The 22,915-nt window shown below is 39.7% G+C and overlaps 2 long non-coding RNA genes across 2 annotated transcripts in view; both read left to right on the forward strand.

The window, feature by feature from the left end:
* Positions 259 to 19,498, forward strand: LOC110401716. Its single transcript, XR_002440551.1, has 3 exons — positions 259 to 485; positions 13,919 to 13,980; positions 18,968 to 19,498. It is a non-coding gene; the product is annotated as an uncharacterized LOC110401716 (long non-coding RNA).
* Positions 20,700 to 22,915, forward strand: part of LOC110402057 — a 34,526-nt gene continuing 32,310 nt past the window's right edge. The window contains exon 1 of the long non-coding RNA XR_002440870.1: positions 20,700 to 20,799. This is a non-coding gene — a long non-coding RNA (uncharacterized LOC110402057). The remainder of the gene's footprint in view (positions 20,800 to 22,915) is intronic.

The following is a 22,915-nucleotide window of genomic DNA, read 5'->3' on the forward strand; positions in this document are numbered from 1 at the left end:
CTGTGCACCCCTTGTTCAAGAATTAAGAGCTATGGTTTCCTGTATGCCTAAGGCACAAGTGTCAAAACCTTACTGGTAAATCATCTCATGTGGGCTTTAATCTGCAGATAGACACACAGGTGGAACAAGGCAGCTCCTGCCTGTAGAGCAGGAGGCCCTTCTGCTGTTCTTCATGCAATGCAGCTGTGAGCTGTAATGAGCTCAGGGTAAAAATCCACCTCCCTGAGTTTAGGGGTTTAGGTCTGTCAGCAATGAAAGTGGCTTCCTGTCTGCTTCCCATCTCCCTGCAGTACTGTGTGGTAGATTTGAACTGGAGCTGCCCAGGCCATTATGGAGTCTGTAAGCACCAAGGCAAGGTGGAACCCTCATGGCTCAGGCACATCATTTTCGATAATTAAGTCACAGTGGACTTTTGGAGAACTCTGCTGAATGATTGAGAGTCTGTGTACAGCTGGGCCTACTAACAAACTCGGTGCTAGTCCAAGGTAAGGGCTGAATTCAATATTTTAACTGTGTTGTGAGGGAATTTAACTCTTCTGTTTCCACGTTCCTACCCTAGCTTCCACTGTGTTAAAATTCTAGGCTTTGCCCAGTAGTAGGGCAACAGCATAGGATTCGCTCTGTATATCTTCACTGCTCTTCCAGAGTGGCATCCTTGTGATCAAAGCTATGCTGTTCTAGCCAGTGCCCCTGAGCTACTGGAGGATGAGCACATCAGGTGAATCAACACATCTCCAGAGACCCATCAGCTGTCACCATGCTTCACTCCCTGCCTAGTGGATGTGGGGGCTTTTCTAATGTTTATGCCCTCCAGTTCTCCCAGCATTGCCTTTTTTCTGCTTCCTCCACCACCCTCTGTTTCCCTCCCATGTCTCTCCCTGCCCACATCCTTACCAAATGCAAGTCAAGCTGTGCCTATTTGGGTGGTGCAAAGTATTTCAGCAAAATCTTTTCCTCAGAAGGGTTGTATGAGGTCTGTGGGAGGAGAGAGCTGTGGATAAGGGTCTGGGCAGGAAATCTGCTGTTTGGCTTTTGTACTGACCTGCTGCCTGATTCAAGCCCTACTTAAACTGCTGGCTCCCAGTGACAGCTGTGGGGATGACAAAGAAGGGTGTGAGTGCTCGGTGCCTGCCTGTGCTGTGAGCAGGGCTGGGTAGAGGCAGCAAAGACAGCTCCTGGCTGCTGGCAGCATACAGGCTGAGCTGGTGCTGCACCGCTGGAGGCTGCTTTTCCCCTTTCTCTTCTTGGGCTTATTCAGCTCAGAGCAGAGGGGGCTGGGGGGGATGCCTCATGGTGGCCTACAGCTCCTCACAGGGAGTGGAGGAGCAGCGCTGAGCTCTGCATTACACAGCAATTGCAAGAGGTGTGGATAGAGGGAAATGCAGAACAAGCCCTGGGTCACCTCTGAGTTTGCTAAATCTCTGTGAGGGTATAGAGCAATTAAAAAATAAAATGCTCACCTGTGTTACTGAAGCAGTTACTAAGCTGTGTTACGCTTGCAGTTACTAAAACAAAAAGGACTTGAAGTGGCTGATTTGTTTTCCATTAGCTGAGTTGCTTTATATTCTTTGCAGTTCTCCCATGCTGGGCTGGAGAAATAAAGCAGTCAGGTTCAGTTTTTGTCAGAGCTGGATCTAGTCAGGTTTCCTTGGGCTCAAATCAGCAATAATTGGACAGTAAAAGATGAAGGGAAAAACAAAGAGTGGGGAACACAGAAGTTCCCAAATTACTTCTCTTCCTCTTGTGTTTTCCAAAGGCTTGTTAGTAGCCAGAGTTTGGACAAAATTGGTTTCTAGAGGCAGTTTCCTTTCTTTTTCTCCACAAGGAGAAAGGACAGAGTCCTGGCCTGAAAGATTCTCTGATTAATGTAACAATGGTGACTGTGAGGTTAGAAGTGGTGTTTACCTGATCAGATATACTGAGGCTTCTTTGCATTTAAAGGAAACATTATGCAAGTTTTACTTGAGGTTGGCAGTTCCTGTGCTCCCCACTGGTTTCTGAGCTTGCCTCTTTCTGAGGAGAATGAGGAGGAATGCACTGCAACCTTTTGTCATGCAGTTATCTGCATTCCTGGAGAATGTCACCGGTGTGTGACTCATTCATGGTCTCTGCAAAGCTTTATGTGTCCATTACAGCTTCTGCTCATTATGTTTTGTTATAGACAAAATTAGAACTTCAGTTTTTAGAGGAAGACATACTGTGAGGTGGACATGGCCACATCTCCTGATCAGTACATCATTTCTAAAGGAAAATCTAAGCCTACTATCAAACAAGTGAAACTTAAATGGGGAAGAAGTTTTTTGTTATTCATTACAAACAGTGAGATTTTCAATGTTCTACAGCTACAGGGATGCTCTGAAAGTCCATGGATACAGAAATACTTGTTGTGCTCACATCATGCAATAATTCAGAATGGTAAAATACAAATCGTATCTTATCTTGCCTGCTAAGATCCCTCTGATTAGAGAGTCTAAGTAATGTTGTGCATATAAAACAATTCAACTGGTAAGGTGAAGTCTGAGAGGAGATTTTTATCAGCACTTATGAATATCTACAGGGTAAGTGTCAAGAAGATGGGTCCAGCCTCCCCTCGGTGGTGCCCAGCACCAGGACAAGGGACGCAAACCAGAGCACAGGAAGTCCCATATGAACATGTGGAAGATTTCTTTACTGCGAAGGTGACAGAGCACTGGAACAGGCTGTCGAGTCTCCTTCTTTGGAGATATTCAGAACTTGCCTGGACGCTTTCCTCTGCAACCTCCTGTAGAAAACCTGCTTTAGCAGAGGATTGGGCTGGATGTTCTCCAGAGGTGCCTTCTACCCCTTATGATTCCATGATTGTGTGTTCTGAAGAAGATAAATATTCATTAGACTTATTCCTCTGCTATTTCCTCCTTACACATCAAGTTATGAGATAAGGGCTGCAATGTATGAGTGTGCACAAGGTAGATAGGAAACGGGTTGTCTGTGTAAGAGAATTGAAGGGTAGAAACAAAGATGTGTCAGGTGTACTGGCTAAGGCAGTAGCTAGGACTGTGTATGTAGAGCAAAGAATGAGGATATTTGCTGATAAGTACATTCATTTTAATAGCGGCTTTGCTTGTGTTGTGTCTGAGCTTTCACTGTTCTGTGATTTCAAAATGATTTTGAAGCACTAATGTATGTAGGTGGCCTCAAAAGCCTCAATAAGCCTCAAAAGAAATCTTAGTTTTAATTCAGTTGTACTAATGATCACCTGGTCCCTACCAGCATAGCTGGACTATTAATCTAAAGAAACTTGGCCTGGGACTTGCTGGTACTGTCACTGAGGCTGAGCTTTTAGCTGTTTTTCCCCCAGTCTGGTGAATTTCCTTTTTTTTTTTATGCCATAATGAGCAACTTTCTATCTTGGTACACTATAACTCAAAACAATTTATATGAAACTCAAGAAGTTGTTGCACCTGGTGGATGCAAAGATAAGTCTATTGTGACTTCAGTGCTTCACTGAAGCAAGTATCGTTCAGGAAAACAAGTCTGTTTACATACCAAGCAAAGCTAAACTGGGAAGTTTTACAGCTAGTACACATAGATTCCTTTTTGTTAAACTGATGTATGGGTCCTTAAACTAATAAATTGATCTCTATTGCTAAACCAGCCTGTATCAGTATCCTCCAGAGATACCACAAGACCACACTTGAGGATATTAATTTTCTCTTTCATTAAGGTACTACCTGATCTAACTGACGGCATGGAGATGTTCAATGCGGTTTGAGATTCAAAAGAAATGTCCATTTCATGCTTGCTTTATGCATCTCTGTTATTCCAATTAGGCAGTAAACAGGGAGTAACAGCAGAACTTAATTTTCTTGACCACTGGATCAAATGTAACACCAGATTTGTGAGATAATGAGCAATGGAGGAAGTTAAACAAAATTAAGACAGTAACACTAGTTTTCAGTAACAGCCATGCATGGGCCAGAAGAAAATGTGATGTATCTAGTAAATACTTCAAAGGACATATTTGTGAAGAAGGAGTGCATGGGGTCAGGGAAAGGTAATTCATGGCAAAGATAGCAGAATCTGAGGCAGTTTTTCATTGTAGGGAGCACTATGGATATAAAGGGAATGTTCAAACTGCATAGGAGCAAAGACTGATAAGACTTGCACTGCAGAGATTAAGGTATCTGTTTCCAGGCAAAGAGATCGGGGATTGGATCATTATTGTGCTATTAGCTGTTGGTTGGAGATAAACAAAACAAATGTTTATTCCCAGGAGAAAGAGCTCTTAGAGGTTAACTGACATTGCTAATTTGAAATTCCCTTGAGCAAGATGGTAGCCTCTCATTGGAGCCAGGATCTGCACAAGATAATTTAAAAAAGAACAAGTATTTATTTTGCACTGCACAGTATGTGGTGATTGTTCCCTTATCTTCTACAGAGTTATTTTCTGTATTAATTACCTTGAATTGCTGAGTCCAAAAGATATTAATACAGGATGTTCCTCAGTATTTAAGGGAAACTTATGTGCGTGAACTCGCAGCCCTGGTCAGCGTCTGCGCAAGTTCTTTTCCTGTCTCTAATGCCAACTAAAATGAAGGGATCCCAAATAAAAATGACTAAGCCTGCTGGTGGGAGTTCAGGAACAACCTTGCAACACTGGTAGGTAGCATGGCTCTGCAGAACCAGGGGACAACAGGGCTCACCAAGGCCAGACCTTGGTTTCAGAAGCTAGGGAAGTTCCACCACAGACTGTGGCTTGTATTTTTTTCCCAGATGTCCATCTGTCTCCTTTCATGAGGATTATCTTTGGAAAGCAACAAGAAAAAAAGCAAACAAAAAGCACAGCCAATGCAATAGCGTGTGTCATTTCTCATTCAGACTGCAGAATCTGTGTTCAGGAGAGAACATCTGAATTCAAAAGCTTTGCACTGGTCTATGTTAGACTGCAGGGCAATAGTAAAAGATATTCACGCAATGAGAAACCGTTTTTGCATCAGAAATATCTTTGAATGTAAGATGCCAGTAGACAGTCTCTGACATCATCTATACTTCCACAGCACCATTCTACCATTCCTCTCCCATGATGAGGAGTCAGTAGACTTCACAGTGAGACACAGGACAGCAGTGTGGCACTGATAGGGACCGATCAAGCTAGGAAAGGGACCTGGACTGGGCAATCGCTTCTAGGAAACTAAACATGTATAATAGTAAAAATTATAATTTTTTACTCCATTATAATGGATAATGCCATGATTAACATATCAGATTGCACATGGACTCTAATCACAAGACATCAAAGGCTTTCCACATGGGTTTTTCTCCTGCTCTGTCTTATTAGTGTGTATGGTGCCCTGAGGGTATAACAAGCGGAACTGTAGAATGTCTCATGAGCAGTTCAGATGTACAGCTATAGGTTTGCTCTAGACCAATGGCAAATGAGAGAGGCCATTGTTTCAAACAGGCAATTCTCAGGAGAACTGCAGCCCCTAGGTTACCCTTATATAATGTAACCCAACCAAAAGTACAGCAGTGAAGTAATCGAAGAGGCACCAATGATTTTTTTTAAATTGTTTCCAAAATCATATTCTCCAAAATTCTTTCTGGAATGTGTGACATTTTAGTCTGGACTCTAAATGCACTCTGAATGACACCTTTCAGTGTTGTTTATGGGTGGGGTTCTCCCATCAGCAAGCTCAGAGATTTCCAGTTGGAAATATCAAAGTGCTTTGGGAGTGTTATTGGTTTAGCAGCTTTTCTATGCATTCAACCCCTCAGACAGGGTTGAGCTGGTGCATGTATTTTCTCTTTCTTTAAAATAGCTTTGCTGGTCATTTCCAGTGCTCTGGTTTTGCTTTTTTGTGTTTATTATCATACTATCTTTACTTTCCATGAAAGGAAATTCAGCTTTGTGGCAGTGTCATTTTGCCTTCTACCTGTTATTGTAGCTATTTGTCTCTAACAGTAGTCAGCATGTGGGTGGTTTCGAGAGAGATTTACACGCTGATATTGTAGTAAGGTTCCTTTTTATTCTGTAATTTAACTGGGAAGATTGAAACATTTTACATTATTTTGCCTGTGGTAAAATAGACTTATTTTAGCTTCTGTTTTTCCTTTCTTCTACTTGTTCATTAATATTCAGAGTTTATCTTATCTTTTCCCCTCTTCATTTGGTTTGTAAATGATTCCTTTGCTTGCGCCTTTATTTTTCAGCCTGTTTTCAACTTTTGTTTAATCTTCTTGTTCTCTTTTTTTCTTGTTTGTTATTAAATTTTGAGTTTCATATTCATTCCTTAAAATGCCAGCTACTCTTTTTCTCCATCTTCTCTTTAGCCTATATGAGTATGACGAAATGCAGTTACTCCTCCAGCACACCACAGATTGCCTGTTTTTGTCTAGTTTGCTCAGATGCCAGAGCCTGGGAGAACTTTAGCCTGCCATCCTCCCCACCGCAGCAATACTGAAGTACACATTTAAGTATGTAGGTGCATCTGAGCTCTGTCCTTGTTGTCCATACCATGCAATGCCATCTGTAGCAAAGGAGCTCCAAAAATAATGTGTAATAATCACATGATTGACGAGTGGGAGGCAGTGGAGTTGACATTTAAAGGAAAATAGAAAAATTTAACACAGTAATATTACGTTATTTAGCAGTGGAGGACTTGAAAGCCTGGACAGATAGATACAATTCTTCTGAAATGTCATACAATTTGTTGGGAGTAATGACAATATTGGAATTTTTTGAGGGGATTTGTCATTGTCGGAGGCAGGTCAGTAGACTATATGGAGCCAATTGTGACCATGATCACAATTAACTAAATTCTTAAGGACAAAAACAGTCTTCAGGTTGCTCTGTATACAATTAGCCCAGCTTGTGCTGGACACAAGTGAAGTACTGGTCTAAGTTTTATATATAAGATCTGCTGAAAAATCAAGGGGTTTTTTGTACTGTTAATTTGCTTTATCTATTCATATTTCTTCTTTCTCCTCCTGATTTTAATTGTTTGAAAGGTTGCGTACAGGTAGATGCTGGACATTAAGTGTGACTAAAAAAATAATACATAGGGTTTTAATTCTTAAGAAGTTTCCTTTTATTAGAATGGCTTTTTTGGAGGGGGGGGTATGGGGAGCAGATTGGTTCACGTGCTTAGGATTTAAGTCTGCAAAATGGGAACGGACAATTTGTGTTTCCCAATAGAGGTGCTCAGGACCCTTCTGAAATATGTTCTTTAAGCATAGCTTAATCCATCAGATTATCATGATGCAGTCTATGTTATTTACTAAGAAGGTGCTATGTCAGTTAGCTTAAAGGCAAGAAAATGGAGCCTGCATGAATGGGGACGCAGAGTTGACACTTCCATTTAGATATTGCTTCTGGCAGGCTTGGTTGTGTTTCTGAAACCTGAGTTTAGATGATATTTCCAAGATACAACCTTATCTAATGGTGAGAGAGATAAGTAAAGAGTTGCTTTCACTTATTGCCCTGGTTTCTGAGTGATCACAGTTGCTATAGGCAGCTGTAATTGAAGTGTTTAGTGTTTGCTAAATACGGTTATTACCTGAGGGTTCTTGAAATACTGTTTGCATTTTTTATGGTCATTGGATTCTCCTGATTACCAGATGTAATAGACTTTTTATGCTACAATGCAACTGTTGAACATTTTAATTGGAATGCCATGTCAAATTTTTAAATTAAAAATCAAATACTCAAAGCACCAGTGCTTTTTTGATTACTAAAATTAAAACCTAATTGAATTCTCCCACCAAAAAATATCCTGTGGAAATTTAATTAGAGAAGTGTAAGAGCTGATTTTTAAAACATATTAATTTTTAATTAGGAGAAATCAGAAAGGCAAATTAAGTTTTAAATTTTCCAAAACACAAATATGGAGGTGCCATTTGGTACAATAAAGTGAAGACCAAGTCCAGTTTCCCAAATAACTGTACGCAGGACTTGGGACTTACCTGACCAAAACAAGAAGTGATGGATACCTGTTTCTTTTTAATGAGAATTCATCAACCACCTGTCTTTTGCATAGCAGCACATGGAAGGACTACAATGAAAAGTTAAAGTAGCTTTGAATGAATGTTTGGAGTAGGGTGCAAAGAGGGAAGCTAGCTGATTATTTTGCAGTGGTGTATGAAGTACACCCTTGTCTTCAGTCTTCACCTGTTGACTGGGAAAGCTGTCAGTGTGTGGGTTTATGTAGGTGCTGTTTCCAAGCCCTTAGCTCCTCTGTGTTGCAAGGTATGTAACTCCAGGGCTCTGCTGCAGAGGCTAGGCAATTTGAGTTGGACGTTGCGTTGCTCTGCATTGCTCTGCCTTTGTTTAATTTACCACTCCATACCCAGGAAGAGTCACACAGCATTAATAAGTGTGAAAAAGCCATCGACAACCTACGTTGGCTCAATTTGGCCTTGTCAGGACATTTCCATTTCCTATAGATTTTATTGGTCTGTAGTTGCGTACAAAGTGTCAGTCAGTGAATTAGAATAGTGGCAATGGCCCTTGGGAAAGGACAGTGCTATCATTAGGCAGCCAGACTGGAAATGATCACAACTGTACTTATTACTAATTTTTCTTTCCTAAAGATGTACATCTCGCAAAGTAGTTCTGTATTTTGTGGTGCTGCATAACTTCATGATACTGCAGTTAAGAGATGATAGAGAAAAATAATAAGATTAACTCCAGCTCTCTGGAGACCCACTGCTTAATGATATGCACTTAAATGCAAATGGAATAACAAAATGAAGAATGGTGCCTGCAGGGTACATTCAGATCTGAGGTATCTCAGTCTCTCACTGCTGAAGCCAGGGCAGTGTGGGACATTTGCTTGGAACCTGCACTTGGAGGGCCAGGGGAGACCTACCATGGAGTTCAGGCTTTGAATCATTTTCCTGGTGCATGCCTTAAAGCATGGCACCAATCCCTTCAGCTATTCAACTTTATCACTATCTTGGAAAGCATTTCCTTGCTTAGAAAACAAAGAAAAAGAAACCTGATCATGGAAAGGGAAATTGAAATGTGAACCCTAAACTTTTCTCTTTTCCTAAGCACTAAGTATAATAACATTTATTTCTTGCCTGCTGCTGGACACTTTCCCTATTGTTCAACTTGACTTGGAAAAATCACACCTTTGCAAATGACAAGTCTGGTACCAGTGGCATTTTTTTCTGGGAAGAAGTTGAGATTGAGGGGTTTAAATCCGATATCTCCCACCTGGACCATGAGGCTAGTGTAAAAAGATTATATACTTGCTCTCTTCAAGCATATGTGAAAGGAACTAAGTCAGATAAACCTATGGGCTTCTCTGAGAAGGCTATTGTGTTTCTGCCCAGTGTACCTCAGTCCTTCAGGAGACTGGATGCTGATAAGACAGGCAATTCATCTGATCCCACACTGCAAATCGTGTATAACTAGCCCTGAACGCATGTAAATATCAATACTGAAAAATGAAAGAAAAAACCAACAAAAATGTATATATGAAAGGAGTTTGGAAAATGAAAAGTATCTGTAAACTATGCACCACTAAATATTCTGCTTCAAGGAAGAAGATAATGACATGTGAAGCATGAAGGGAAGTATGTGAATCTGAAAGCAGCCTGAATATAACAGGCTTTTAGCAGTCTTGATCCCAGACATTCAGAGTCCCATACACATACTCTGTCCTAATGTGTACTATCCCAGTCTTCCTTTTCCCTGTAGCACTGTCATCAGACATCTGCCGATGCCAGATTAACTCTATGTCATCCTGGTCCCTCCTTGCATCATAGGAGCTAGCTTGCAGATGACTGCTTTGAAATTAAATGGGTAGATCAGCTGAATTTGGTGAAAGGCTTATGTTTGCATACACTGGAGCAGTCTGTGATCTTTGCAAAGCTTTAGGAGTTTGAACCGGAGAGATCTAAGCAGAATGGTATTGACTGGTTTCTTTCACATTAGTTTAATTTGTTGTTCATGTATTGCAACATAAAAATTTCCAGCTGAAATTGAACAAGGTAATTACAGGTTGTCCACTGGGTTGATGCAATAATCTTTTGTTTCAGAACATCTGAGTTCTTTAACTCAAATGTAACCCTCTAGCAGATGCTTCTATCAGCAATGAGAGGCATGTTTCAATCTATCTAGAGCAGAAATGCTTGGAAAACAGAGGTTTTATGTGGAAAAGGAATAATCTTTTCAGAGCAAATACATTTCCCAAAACAGAGGAAACCAGGAATCGTTTTCTTCTGTTTACAGCAACTAAACATAAAATTTTCTGGGCTACCTTCTCCACTGTCAGGAACAAAATCTTGGAATTTATTTAAAAAAAAGAAACCAAGGAAACAATTGAAGTGGCTACATACATATCTAAGTACTGTCAAATCCAAACAACATATTGGAGTGCTGTCAACATTTGCAAGAGGTAGCCACATGAGTTCATAAGATACAGAAATCTTAGATGTCGCCAAACTTTTCTGCAAATGTTATGACAATAAAAACCATTTTTGATAAACTGATAATCCTTGACAAAAAGATTCCCCCCCAAAATGAGTTTAAGTGTACATAAAGATTTCCAAGATCCAGAAATTTGGTGAAGAGGAACCACCTAAATCAATTCCTGTGTCATCACTTGTTTGTAGTACAGATGTTACTGCATCTACCTAGGATATGCAAGATCTGAGGTCAAAACACTTCTCTACTGTACTTGAAATCCTGTGCTGTATGTTTCTGGGAAATACCAGCTACTTAGGTCACAGATCTGATTTCTCTGCCAAAGGCTATTTACTTCCCTTGTGATGTAGTCAAGCTGTACATCTCTCACTGAAGTAAAAGACAATCTGCATTTGGTCTTCTTGGAAGACCTTGATGTCAGAGTGACAGTACTGAGTCAAGTGAAAGACCAGGCACAGTCTTAACTTGAACTGTCATGGATGGGGCAAGGTGCAGCAACAGAAACATATAAATCATGCTTTTTATCTGGGTTGTTTTTGAAAAAACAAAATATCTCTTGTTCTATGGAGCTTTTTGCCTCAAGGCTACTTTTCAAAAACAAATCCGGAGCTTTCTAGATCAGGAAGAGAATAATTTACATGTTTATTTTAGAAAAAAAGTTTAGAAATTTTAGATTTTTTTAGAAAAGTTATTCCCCAAATGAAAATACTCCCCATACTGACAAAACCTCTAAAATTTCCCAAAATTGGGGTATATGCTCAACTGTATGCTGGAGAATGTCTGAATTCTATTGAAGTTAACTGGCTTCTTTTACCTATACAGAGTTAAATCTATGGTTGCTGTGGAAAAACCTCAGCTTGGATCATGTGGATCAACTGACATTTTAAAAGCTTAGAATATGCAGGAATGCCTGGCTTCACTGGAAAATGGAAGAGGCAAAAGATAAGCAATCCCTGATCTAGACCTGAAATCTCAAAAAAAAAAAATACACCTCAAAATGTGAATGTTGATCAATGTATGGAACTTAAATATCTTACAGTAAATAAATTGAGATTCAAGCACTGAGTAACAGTGAATTTTGAGGAGTCTTTACACTGTGTCTTGCAACTTGGTACTCCTACTAAGTGCATTGTTTGTTCCATAAATGAAACTGCTCTTTCTCAAGTCTCAGCTCTTTCAGAGGCTGCATTCCAGTTGTTTAGTATTGGTCCATTGGATACTTTCATCACTTTAACATTAGAAATGCAAAGCATTTTATTTTAAATAGATTCTAATGAATTTTGTAATTAAAAGGTTTTTACTTTATTTTTGCCACAGGAATTACTTCATGCTTGATAGCAAGAGGCCATGATACATGTTTATTTATCAAAGTGGCAAATCACTGACAACTTATGCTGGGTCTAGCTCTGCACAATGAGGTTACTGTGGCGGTAACAAACTTTAATTATACAGGGCAAAGTTAGAGGCCCAGACTGCGTTGTGGTATCATAGAATGGCTTATGTTGGAAGGGACCTAACCAGTGATTCACTGTACTCCTGTCAGTTCCTGTGTTGTGTGGTTGCTTAATACTGAATGCAGAAGGGTGAGTGGATCTGTGGACTAATCAAAGACAGAAGTTAGGTCTGGTGCCAACAGGGTCATGTTTCAACTTTGCACACTGTTTCTACACCTAAGCTTTAAATGTTTTCCCTTAAGAAATGGCAGAGATGAAATCTGTGCTCTGCCCTGGGCTGCAACCCACGTTGTCATGTCACTTGTGCCTGCAGTGAAGTCACCCTGAAGGACTGGAGCAGCCTGATCTGGTGAGAGATGTCCCCTCCCCATGGTAGGGAGAATGGAACTATATGATCTTTAAAAGTTTCTTCCAACACAAACCTTCTTATGAATTTATGATTGACAATTGGTAAGGCAACTACATGACAAATGGGAAGAGTGGATACTGGACCAGATTCTACAGCATTAAGTGGGTAAAATGGGATGATGAAGGAAGATGATGCATCACTTGACTGCTGTCCTGCTTGTGGGTAGGAAGGCCAGCTTCTAGCTTGTGATAAATGAAATAATAGTGAAGTGCCTTTACAGGATAAAAAGCACAAAATGGGGCGGGGGCTAGCAGTTTTGAAACTTGCATTGTGGATTCAGTGAGTTTATTTTCCAAAGTGACTTGCATTATTGCACATGGACTGTCATGGAAGTCCTGACATGCAACGGCTAAAGTTGCATCTGAAAATGGGAGTAAGGCTTATGTGGAGCTCTGCATAAAGGAATACTGAAGAAGATGACTCCAGTCTGCCCCTCTCCAGTACAGAAACAATGCTGCACCAAATTGGTTCTCAGTTCTAGTATAGCCTGCCTGTGGGAAGGCTGTATTTGATGCAGTCTGGGTATATGTCTGCACCCTCAAATATCAGCCTGCACAAAACCACTCAAATTCTTATGAAAATGTGGCACAAAGTAGTAGGAACTGAAATTAGAAAACTGCTAAGTGTATTACCTGGGTGCAGTGGCTACTTTTAATAAAGCTGATGTATAGCACTGGAAGAGGAGGAAGGCAGCTAGGAAGTGCTTCAAGCTGTGCTCATCAAGATGTGACCGTGTTTAACAGCATAGCTCCCAGACACATGCTAACTCCACAAACCTTGAAAGATGACTTTTCACACAGAGCTCAGACTTATTTCTAGTTCCAGAAGTAGCCCCATCAAGTTACTATTCATGCAAATATATGTGTGAAGTTGTTTGCCACATTTGCTACCCAGGGGGCTTTCAGATTTGGTCCTGACCGCAAGCCCTATAACGATGGTAAGGGATCTTGCCATTGACTCCTGTGGGCTGGATTAGGTGTTCAACATCTTGGCTTCATGGAGAGTTTGTGGTGGAAACTGAAAGGGCAAAAGCCAGCCCTTAACCTTTGGCTGCACACAGTTATTAAACAATTCCACCCAGCTGCTGAGTGTGGTTATAAGCTGAAGGCTCAGCTCTGTGTAGCCCTGCTCTCCCATTGCTCTGCCAGGCTGCACGTTTGCAGCAGCTTTCATGAGGTGTTCAGCTTCCATCCTCCCTCTCCGTCCCATGTGCCAAAAATGTGCCAGTTACAGAACAAAGGAAATATCACAGAGTCAGTTTGGTGGGAGAGCTACAGAGACTGGCAATTACCTGCTGTTATCACTGTGGCTGTGCTTTCTGTCATGTTATATTTCACATTTGCATAGCTGTGTGTATTTGCTCTTTCATCGCTGTTGTATGCAAGCTGTAATCAGTTCATTTTATGGCTGTCTTCAGCTAAATTCTTTGTTGATTTTAACATGACAGAAGTTGAAAAGATTACATATTATAAATAGATAATTAATATATCAGCGCAGCTTGTTGCTCTCTGTCTCTCCATCTCTTTATGAGAATCAGTTTTAATGTTTCCTTTCCCTTTCTCTCCTCCATGTAGACAGCCTGAGAATTAAAATGAAGCCTGACAGCTTGATTAAAATTTCACCTGATATATTTCTGTTTCAAAGGAGGATTCCTCTGCCTTGAATAAACGAGTCGTGTAGAGAATGAAATCACAGGTCTGTTCCAGGTAGGGTAATTTTTTTTCTAATTTTGACCATAGCTTAGGGTATGTTTATATACTACGATCTTCATTAAGTGAATAGATGTCATAACGTTGGTTGCATTAGCTTCAGAGTGTCATTTTGTGGAAGTTGTACAATTTTCATTATTTGAATGGCAAAACAAAGCACCAAGTTGCACCAGTTGTATGTAAGATTAAAATTAAACTCATGCATCCTGAAACTTCTGTTGTCACCTGAGCACCTTTTCTAACTCCCAAATTACAAGTAATATCTGGAGTTGGTGAACTAGAGAGCATCAACTTCAGTTTGTATAGGTATAATTATTTTTCAACTGATACAAGAATTTCTGCAGATTTAAGCCCCTCAAGTCTGATTTTCTTAGCTACCTTCCATAAATCCCTTAAGAGTATTTTATGGATCCTGAGGTCTTGTGGCTCTGCAAAGGAAAACCAGTGCAGCACAAGCTCATTTCTGGGGCTTATGAAGTCCTTCCTGCAGCTTTAAATAGAAAGCTTAATGCCTACATCTGAGCAGGATAGTGGAGAATAGGACAGAAATACCTTTATGATCTCTGTATAATTCAAAAGTCTGGTCCCTTTGCAAATAGTATGCTTGCCAACATGAAACTTTTTCTTCTTCCATCACCCATGATGCCATCCTCAGCCTTCCCCACTGGGCAACACTGTAAAGCACCAATGCACCCTTTGTTGCAGAGGACTTAGGAAAACCTGACAGAATCCCAAATACTGTGTTGATTTTGATCCCTGGCTAGCTTTTCCTGCTGATAAAAACCTTGCTAAAGCTGGCTGAGGTAAGCTGAAATAGGAGCGTTTCCATCAGTGTGTATGTATATCTGCTTGCAGAATGCAACATGCCAGTAGCCAGGGGGAGAAAAAAATATCTAATAAGGACCTCAAGTGAAGGATGTAATGCAGAATAATACGAAAGAGGGTTAAACATAGGGAAGATTTAATATCTGAAGAAGTGCAGCAGATGAATTAAAAACCCCTGGATCCCCAAACCAAAGCTCACACTATCTTAAGAAGAGTTTTTGTAGATTAACATCATCTCAATGGTCAGAATTTAGTTTCAATTGATTCATCTTTTCCTCCTGGGGAACAAATTCTGTCCAGAATTACCACCTGTCTAAATCTTTTTCATTTCAGTTATGTAGTAGTAATGGTGAAATTGCATTGACACAATAGACAGGCACTTTGAATATAATGCAATTAATATTAGTGTTCAACCTCAGTGACTCTGGCATTTCTGAAAAACCAGACTGGGCATTCACAACAGTTGAAACAAGGGCATGTGTAATTTACCTCTCCTGGTAGATCCCCTATATTACTGTAAAAATTGTGATCAGAGCTTATAGGTTTTAATGATAAATTGTTGCAACATTTTTTTCAAGGATTCCTCTGTAATGAGAAATCTTTTAGTACCCAAATGCAACAGTTACATGGATAAAAGCATGTTGTATGAATTTTTGGTTTTGAAAAATCCCCAAACGTTGCTGCATGAAGTCATTCAAAAAACACTTTGGAGACTTTCCTTTTTCTTTAATGAAATAAGGTATTTCAGAAGAATCTCCTGAAAGGAGCTTGCATTTTTTGCTAATCCTTTTGACCTCTGTTAACTATTCTGCAAATCTCTGATGCACTGTTGTTCAATAACTGGGCAGCCTTCTCTGTTTTGTGTTTTGATTCTTCTGACTTTAATGTGAGATAAAACAGTGTTCTTGGTAGGAAATGATTTCCTGAATATTTTTAGAAAAATAGAGAAAATTTGAATGCACTGCAGTCGTATTAAAATGTTGTCATGAAGGCCTTTTGGTGGTACCCAAGTACTTGTTAAAATATGCTCTGAGAAAGAAACAAATTGTCTGGATGAATTTCAGAAGTTCAGAGCTGTCCTCATTACACCTTAAATAGAAAAAATGCAGAGTTTTTCTAAAAAGCCGACTTCAAAATCTCAGTGCTGTTTACCCTTTGTGTATTTAAAATGGAACTGAGGTTAGTCTGATTGATAGAGCTGGTCAAAATATGGAACCATTTCTGCAGGTGAAACTGTGATATTTTGACATTTTTGTCTTGGATCACATGGCAGTCTAGAGTATTAGATTGAAGCTATCTTTATCTCCTCCATTACATAATCAAATCTGGGAAAAAACAAGTTGGATATTTGATGTGCTAAGACTGGTAGCTGGTAAATAAAGCGGTAACTGTGCATTAGTATCCATGGCAGGGATGAGTAACAGCAGCCAGAACCATGAGGTTACATGCAAAGAGCTCCAAACTCAGCAGGAGCAGAGCTCTGTACTCACTGATGCAGTCTTGGTAGCAGGCAACCATCAAGCTGATAGCGTGTTATGTAAGAGATAATTTAGCCTTGTAATTAAGGAAATATTAAGTGCATAATCGCATTTATTCATTTAATTAAGTTTGGCAAGTTTGTCCTGTGACGTTGGATATCAATTGCTAAAGATACCCATTTACATTTAATAAGCATAATTTGTGACTTGCCTTATTTTGTTATTTGCCAAGTGAACACCTAGAGAGCCCTTTTAAATGGATTAAGCAGGAATACAAGCTTAATGCATTACAAGAGCATAATTGTACTTTTATTGCTCATTAAATTTTGAGTTAATTATGTAGTAACCAGGTTTATGTTTCATTATATCAAACCTCAATCTGAGGGCTGGTAGAGGTAATCTGAGGGAAGGAAAACAACTTCCAAATGTACTCTATGAATCCTATTTCAAGAATGTTTGTTTAAGAAAATGCTCAATTTTGTTTTTTAAGAGAAGGCAGTAATCCACTGCAGTGGTCATACATCCAGATGTGAGCAGCAGCACTCAAGTGATGGCTCCTGCTCATGACAGTTTGAATTTACCATTTAAGAATCTCCTTGAGAGATGCACTGTTGTCTTTTTGTTGGAGATTTTCCTTTCTTAGAGAGATGGCCGTGTTTTCTTCCCTTTCCATCCAAGTTTTTTTCATGTTTTGATTCTGTGTTTAGCTCTCTTCATTACCCTCAGCTAAAATAGTCTGTTTTCCTTCCTTTGGTAAATAGTCTGTCATGGGTGAGTTCCTGTTGTCTAAATAGGTGTTGGAAAGTTTAGTGTCTAGTGCGAAGAAGTTACCAAAAATCCCTGGAAAGAGACAAATACATCCAGACAGATGTTGGGTTTTTTTGTTTTTCCTGGATGTTCTCTGGTATCTCTCTTAGTATAGAATCTCTTTCTCTATTTTTATAAAGAAGACACACTTGGTGGACAAGTTGAGGTACTCTGTTTATGTAAAGATATTCAAAGTCAGTGAAGAATCTCATTTACAGAGTGTTGGCATTGAGATACGAGTGTGGAAGAGAGATGGAGAGAGAAATTCTCACCAAAGTGATCTCTAGGGAAACAGAATTACTTCCTGTTAGTTCTATTTTTAGAAATAAAATTATTTCCATGTGAGTAATCAAAGTAATTATTCATATGTGTGCAATTCTACGACATTGCATAGGGATTTACTTATGGGACAAGTATCTGAAATTATTTTTCTTTTCAGTTTAGAAGGCTAAATATACATGATTTGCATAATAATTTTTTAAACAGTTTAATGGTGCCTAGAAAATCTAAATGTGACCTGTGGTCCTTCTGAAACCTCTTCTACTAATTTTGGACAGGCATCTTTTTGGTGGAGCTCTTTGATTTTGGTAATAGCCTCGGTTACCTGAACTTCAGTGTTTCAAAAGGCACTTTGCCAGATGCTGTACATACCTGGCATTACTGAGGGAGATCTTTAAAAAAGGAAAATTGGAATTGTGGAACCCCGAAACGTAAGCTTTTGTTGGATGGACCTCCAGTCCAGAATTTAATGTTATCTGACTAGGTGTGAACAGAGTTGTCAATGAAGCAGAAAACAGGACGCAGCTGATAAAACAGAGAAGTTAAATAAAGATAAGGCAACTTTGTTGCAAAGCCAAAAAATTCCATTTGAATGATTCCAGTGTAGTAATTTTAATCCTGCTAAAATTAATCTTTTGGAAGTGTAACCGGGATGAATTTGCCTGCTTCCAACTAACCTGGGTTTTATTTTGTAAACCACGTAGGATTTTATTCGGTTCCATGGAAATAATTTGTTTAAAGTGATTTAAACCACATACTTACTACAGTGCCTGGAATTTGAAGAGTTTAGTATTTCAAATTTGAAGAGTTTAGTATTTAAAATCAGCATAGTAAAGACAGTTGCTTAGATCTCAACTCTGGCAAGAACTTCCATCGAAGCCAGCACTAAGCTTTGCCTCAGATTCTGGGTTCACACCTAAGTACTGCTCCACAAATGCAACTTAAACAACCTTTTCTTATGGTTGAATTTGATGGAGTCACAGATTCATTTGCAAACCACACCATAAAAATTTGTACAATCAAATGCATGGGAACCCTGGAGCAAGGTCATGGCTGATATAATATATGCTGTTGCAGAAATTTATGTCAGTTAATATAAACTGAGAACGACTAGCTCTTTCCTTAGGAAGACAAGTTTACGCTTTCCAGTGTAGAAAAGAGATTGCATAAGTAGTGTGGTTTTCTTTGTTTTTTTTTTTTGAGTTAGCTCCATCCTGCACCTCAGATGTTATAGAATTGAAAGCTATGTGGTGCTGGCTTGGCAATTGGACTGCTACCTAAGGAAGTTCCCAGAATCTTCTGCAAGTATATAGTGTGTCTGTGTGCTTTCACTCTTGTTAGAGGTGACTTAACTTAGTAAATTCCCATCTCTTTTGATACCCAAAGCCCTGATATTTTTCTGGCAGAGGCAGCAAGAATGAATGTTTTCCTGAGTCATCCTTTGTGGAACCCTCAGGATTGGTCCAATGGTTGTTATTGCCCTAATCACACCTTTGACTGAAGTGGAAATATGCCCTCTGTATGTTAGGAGTCACTGAATTGCCTATTTCAACCTGTCTAAGTCATTGTCCAGCAAATTCTTTTTCTTCTGCCAGGTATTGAGGACTGCCAAGGTACACTCTCTCGTCTCCTCCTATCTCCCATGACTACATCTATGGACTGGCACAGCAGGCAATGCTCTTTTGGTTAACCTTACCACCTTCTTCCAGTTTCCAAGGGACAAAACAGCAGCAAAAGAATCTTCCAGAATAGGTACAATTTTTGAATTGTTTCTTTTCCTGAGCTTTGCTGCTTTTATTACTTGAAGTCAAATAGAAACAAAAATAGAAGCAGCGAGAATAGTGGTCATTCTCGTCTCAATACCAGAACTGTAATAACATGCAAGTGGCAGAGGAGGAACATGCAAATGGAAAAGAGGGGAAGTGCCTCAGTTAAATCATCCTCCCCCTCACCCATTCAGAATATGGGCATTCAGAAGTACATGGGTTTGATACTGTGCTGCAGGTGTCATTCACATCAAGTAGTAGTATGCACTGATAATCTGCTAATCACTTCAGTGTTTATGGTTCCTGAAAGCCTGGATTTAAATTTCTCAAAAATCCTAGTGGAGATAAGATTGGTAAAACAGATGGGATATTGGTAAGAATTTGGATCATATTATTTGTACACACCACTCTCTCTATGATTGCACTGAAACAGTGTTAATATAATTACATATTCACTTAAATATTATTTCTGATGTTCACATTCTCCAAGGCCTGGTATTCTGAGTTGTTTCTTTGAGCTCTTCCCCAGATATCCTCCTCCAGCTCAGGCTTTAACCAGTACACGGTGATAAACAGAAGGCAGCAGACAAACGAATTAGTGTTAGAATTATTATCTCCTGGCAAAATGGTGATGTCTTTGGCCAGATGAAGTCTGCATGGCACGATTGGGTCATTCTTAAGTAAATTATCTGTTGCTGAAAATAAGATCGTAGCCAGAGATAATGTCTCTATAACACCAGCACTGTGTCGTCACAACTCAAGAAATTTTTGATGAGAAACTGGAATGAATTTATTGAATAGTGATAGGAAAATTCAACTTATAAATATTCAGTTGAAATGGAAAGAGACAGTGATCTATTTGGCTGTTCCTGTTACTAGATCGAGAACATTTTTTGCATTCTTTATTTTGCTGATGCTGTTAAGTTCAGGAAGAATGTACAATAATACTGAACAGATAAAAATGCTTGGTATAAAAATTGAGAAATATTCATGGTAACTAGTCACTGCTGACAAAAAATAAGGGTAGAATATCAAGTGCTTGGCAATAGATTGTGGTGGGTAATAGAAGCTATCCTTCACCTCAGCATTTGCACAAGATTGTGATGAATTATGATGTAATTCCATGTCCTGCTTTGTTTTTCCCCATTTGTCCAATTTTCCAAGTGGTTTTCTACCTGTGATGATCACATATTCACTAAATGAATTCTTTACCTCTTTTTCCACATTGTTTGCTAGTGGTGTGGTGTAATCCTCTTGCATCTCAGTAGTATTTTTGTTTGGTATAGCCACTTCATATGACCAAGAACTACCTGTGCGTCAGTGTTGATGCTCTCCAACCCAGTCAGGCTGGGGACACTGCCACAAACTGGGAGTGCATAAATGGTTTCTCTGAGAGTTTTTGGCTGGGAACTTTGTCCATCCATTGTGTCTATGGTGACATTCCTTTAACTACCAGACTTGACCCAGCTGGGTGGAACAGACAGTTGGTTCTGGAACCTTCAGGCTTCCTGTGACATGTGCTGTTAGCTGTCTCCCAATTGGCTGGTTAGTGATTGCTTGTTGCTTTATGACTGAGTTTGGCTGGCCAGAGGCCACATTCTTTATCTGCTTGGCAGAGGGACAGAGTCTCTGGCTGACTGGCTGGCTTGGGAACTGTAAAGGTAACAGGTTTCAGAGCAATCTGACTAGCTGATTTCTGAACCTCTAGGCAGGGGTTGCAGAAGCAGAATCATTCCAACTGTAATCTAAGAGCAAGTTAGAGACCACCAGATGAGATTGAATGTGTACAAGTCTGTGGAGCCTGATGACATGCATCCCAGGCTCCTGAAGCAATGGCTGATGTAGTTTCCAGGCCACTCTGCATCATATTCAAAAAGTCTTGGCTGTCAGGTGAAGTCCCTAGTGATTGGAAAAAGGGAAACATCACTCCTACTTTTAAGAAAGGTATAAAGAAAGACTTGGGTAACTGCAGACTGGTAAGTCTCACCTCTGTGCCTGGGAAGATCATGGAACTCATTCTCCCTAAAGCAACGTTAAGGCACTTGAAAGTTGAAGAAATTGTTTTAAATTAAAAGAAGAGCAATTTAGTCTAGATGTTAGGAAGAAATTATTTACTCAGAGGGTGGTGAGGCACTGGAACAGTTTGCCCAGAGAAGCTGGAAAAGTGAGGAATGATATTTCAGTCTGTAATCTCTTCAGCTGTACCTGAGCACCCATATTTACTTATTGGCAGGCAGTCTGGCACAGTGTTGATCTGTGCATATCATTCCTGGTCAAGGCTAGAACATGTACCAGTATGAGCAGTTTAATGATAAAACTGCTTTTGTTTCTGTGGAGTGCACTGTTCTGTTTCGACTAACCCCAATGTGTGAATTAGATAAAGTGGAAATGATGATGAAACCAAATTGAATCACAGAATCATTAATGTTGGAAAAGACCTCTAAGATCATCTAGTCCAACCACCAATCCATCCCCACCATGCGCACTGACCGTGTCTCTCAGTGCCATGTGTCCGCAGTTCTTGAATACCTCCAGGGATAGTGACTCCACCACTTCCCCGGGCAGCCTGTGCCAATTGTATATGAATTTTCTACGAAATATAAAACAGTGCTCTGAAGTAAAAATGAGTAACTGGAAAACACTGTGCAAAAGGGAACAAAAAATAAAACATTCTATCTTACTAAATTTCAGATCAAGGGGTTCCTGCTGTAGGGAAATCAGTACTGCAGCTGAGTTTGTTTGTTTGTTTTCAGCGAAGTTGGTTCATCTACCAAAACAAGATAATTTTTTAAATAGTAGCACTGAGATAACAAAACTACATGAAGAAAATCGAGGCATCTGCCTGCAAATAGGTGGTTTCACCAAGACCTGTGCACGGTAACATAGGTGACAGGAATTCAGAAGACAGATCATTGGCTGCTGCAGGTCTTGCAAGGGAAGCATAAGGGCTGCAGACAGATGGCTAGGGAGTGACTGAACTGAAATTCAGCTAACTGAATAGGATGTGTAAAACTACTGGACATGACATGAGAAATTGCTGGATGTGATAGATGGCAACATCGGAAGCTAACAATAGATACAGCCATCTCTGAGGGGTGACTGTGTTGCATGGGTGTTTGAGAAGAAGCTGTGGGAGAAAGGTAAATCACACAAGAAAGTGGAGCACCAGAGATTTTGGAGAGAGTCAAATCTTGTCAGTCCACTAGCACCAGAAAAAACATGTTAGTAACAGCATATAAGGGGTATCAAATTTGGGTATGATTATAGCAAAACCAGGTCCAATGCAGAGTAAACACTTACAGGTAGATTGTTTATTTGGGGATGTAACTGGTGTGGAGAAAGGAAGGCGTGTTTTTGGTTTTCCAAGCCTTGTCACTAGCTACTGGAAGAAAACGCAAAAAAGCCCAAAGGCTTGACTTGAGGTTTAACGTTAATGCTAGAATGGTGTCACAGCTCTTTATCGGACTTTACTCTGTGAAAGTAGTTCAAACATTTCTGGCGTGCTTCAGAAACTGAATTGCATGTTGGGTGAGCACACTGCAACTTGATTTGAAATAGAACTCCTGAAAGGAAAAGGAATGGTGAGGAAGAGAGCAAAAGGAAGTATGTACACATAAGATTGTGGAAATAAACTCCATGAGAGGAAATGAGGCTAAGCTAGAGAGATTTTAATTTAAATACCTTGTTTAATTGTACAGGACAAAGTCCAGGAAAATATTCAAACAATTTCAGTTACAGAAAGTCATGCTTTTATTCATCTCCTAACAATCTGTCTTT

The sequence above is a fragment of the Numida meleagris genome, chromosome 6 (genome assembly GCF_002078875.1).
Source record: "Numida meleagris isolate 19003 breed g44 Domestic line chromosome 6, NumMel1.0, whole genome shotgun sequence".
Lineage (NCBI taxonomy): Eukaryota > Metazoa > Chordata > Aves > Galliformes > Numididae > Numida > Numida meleagris.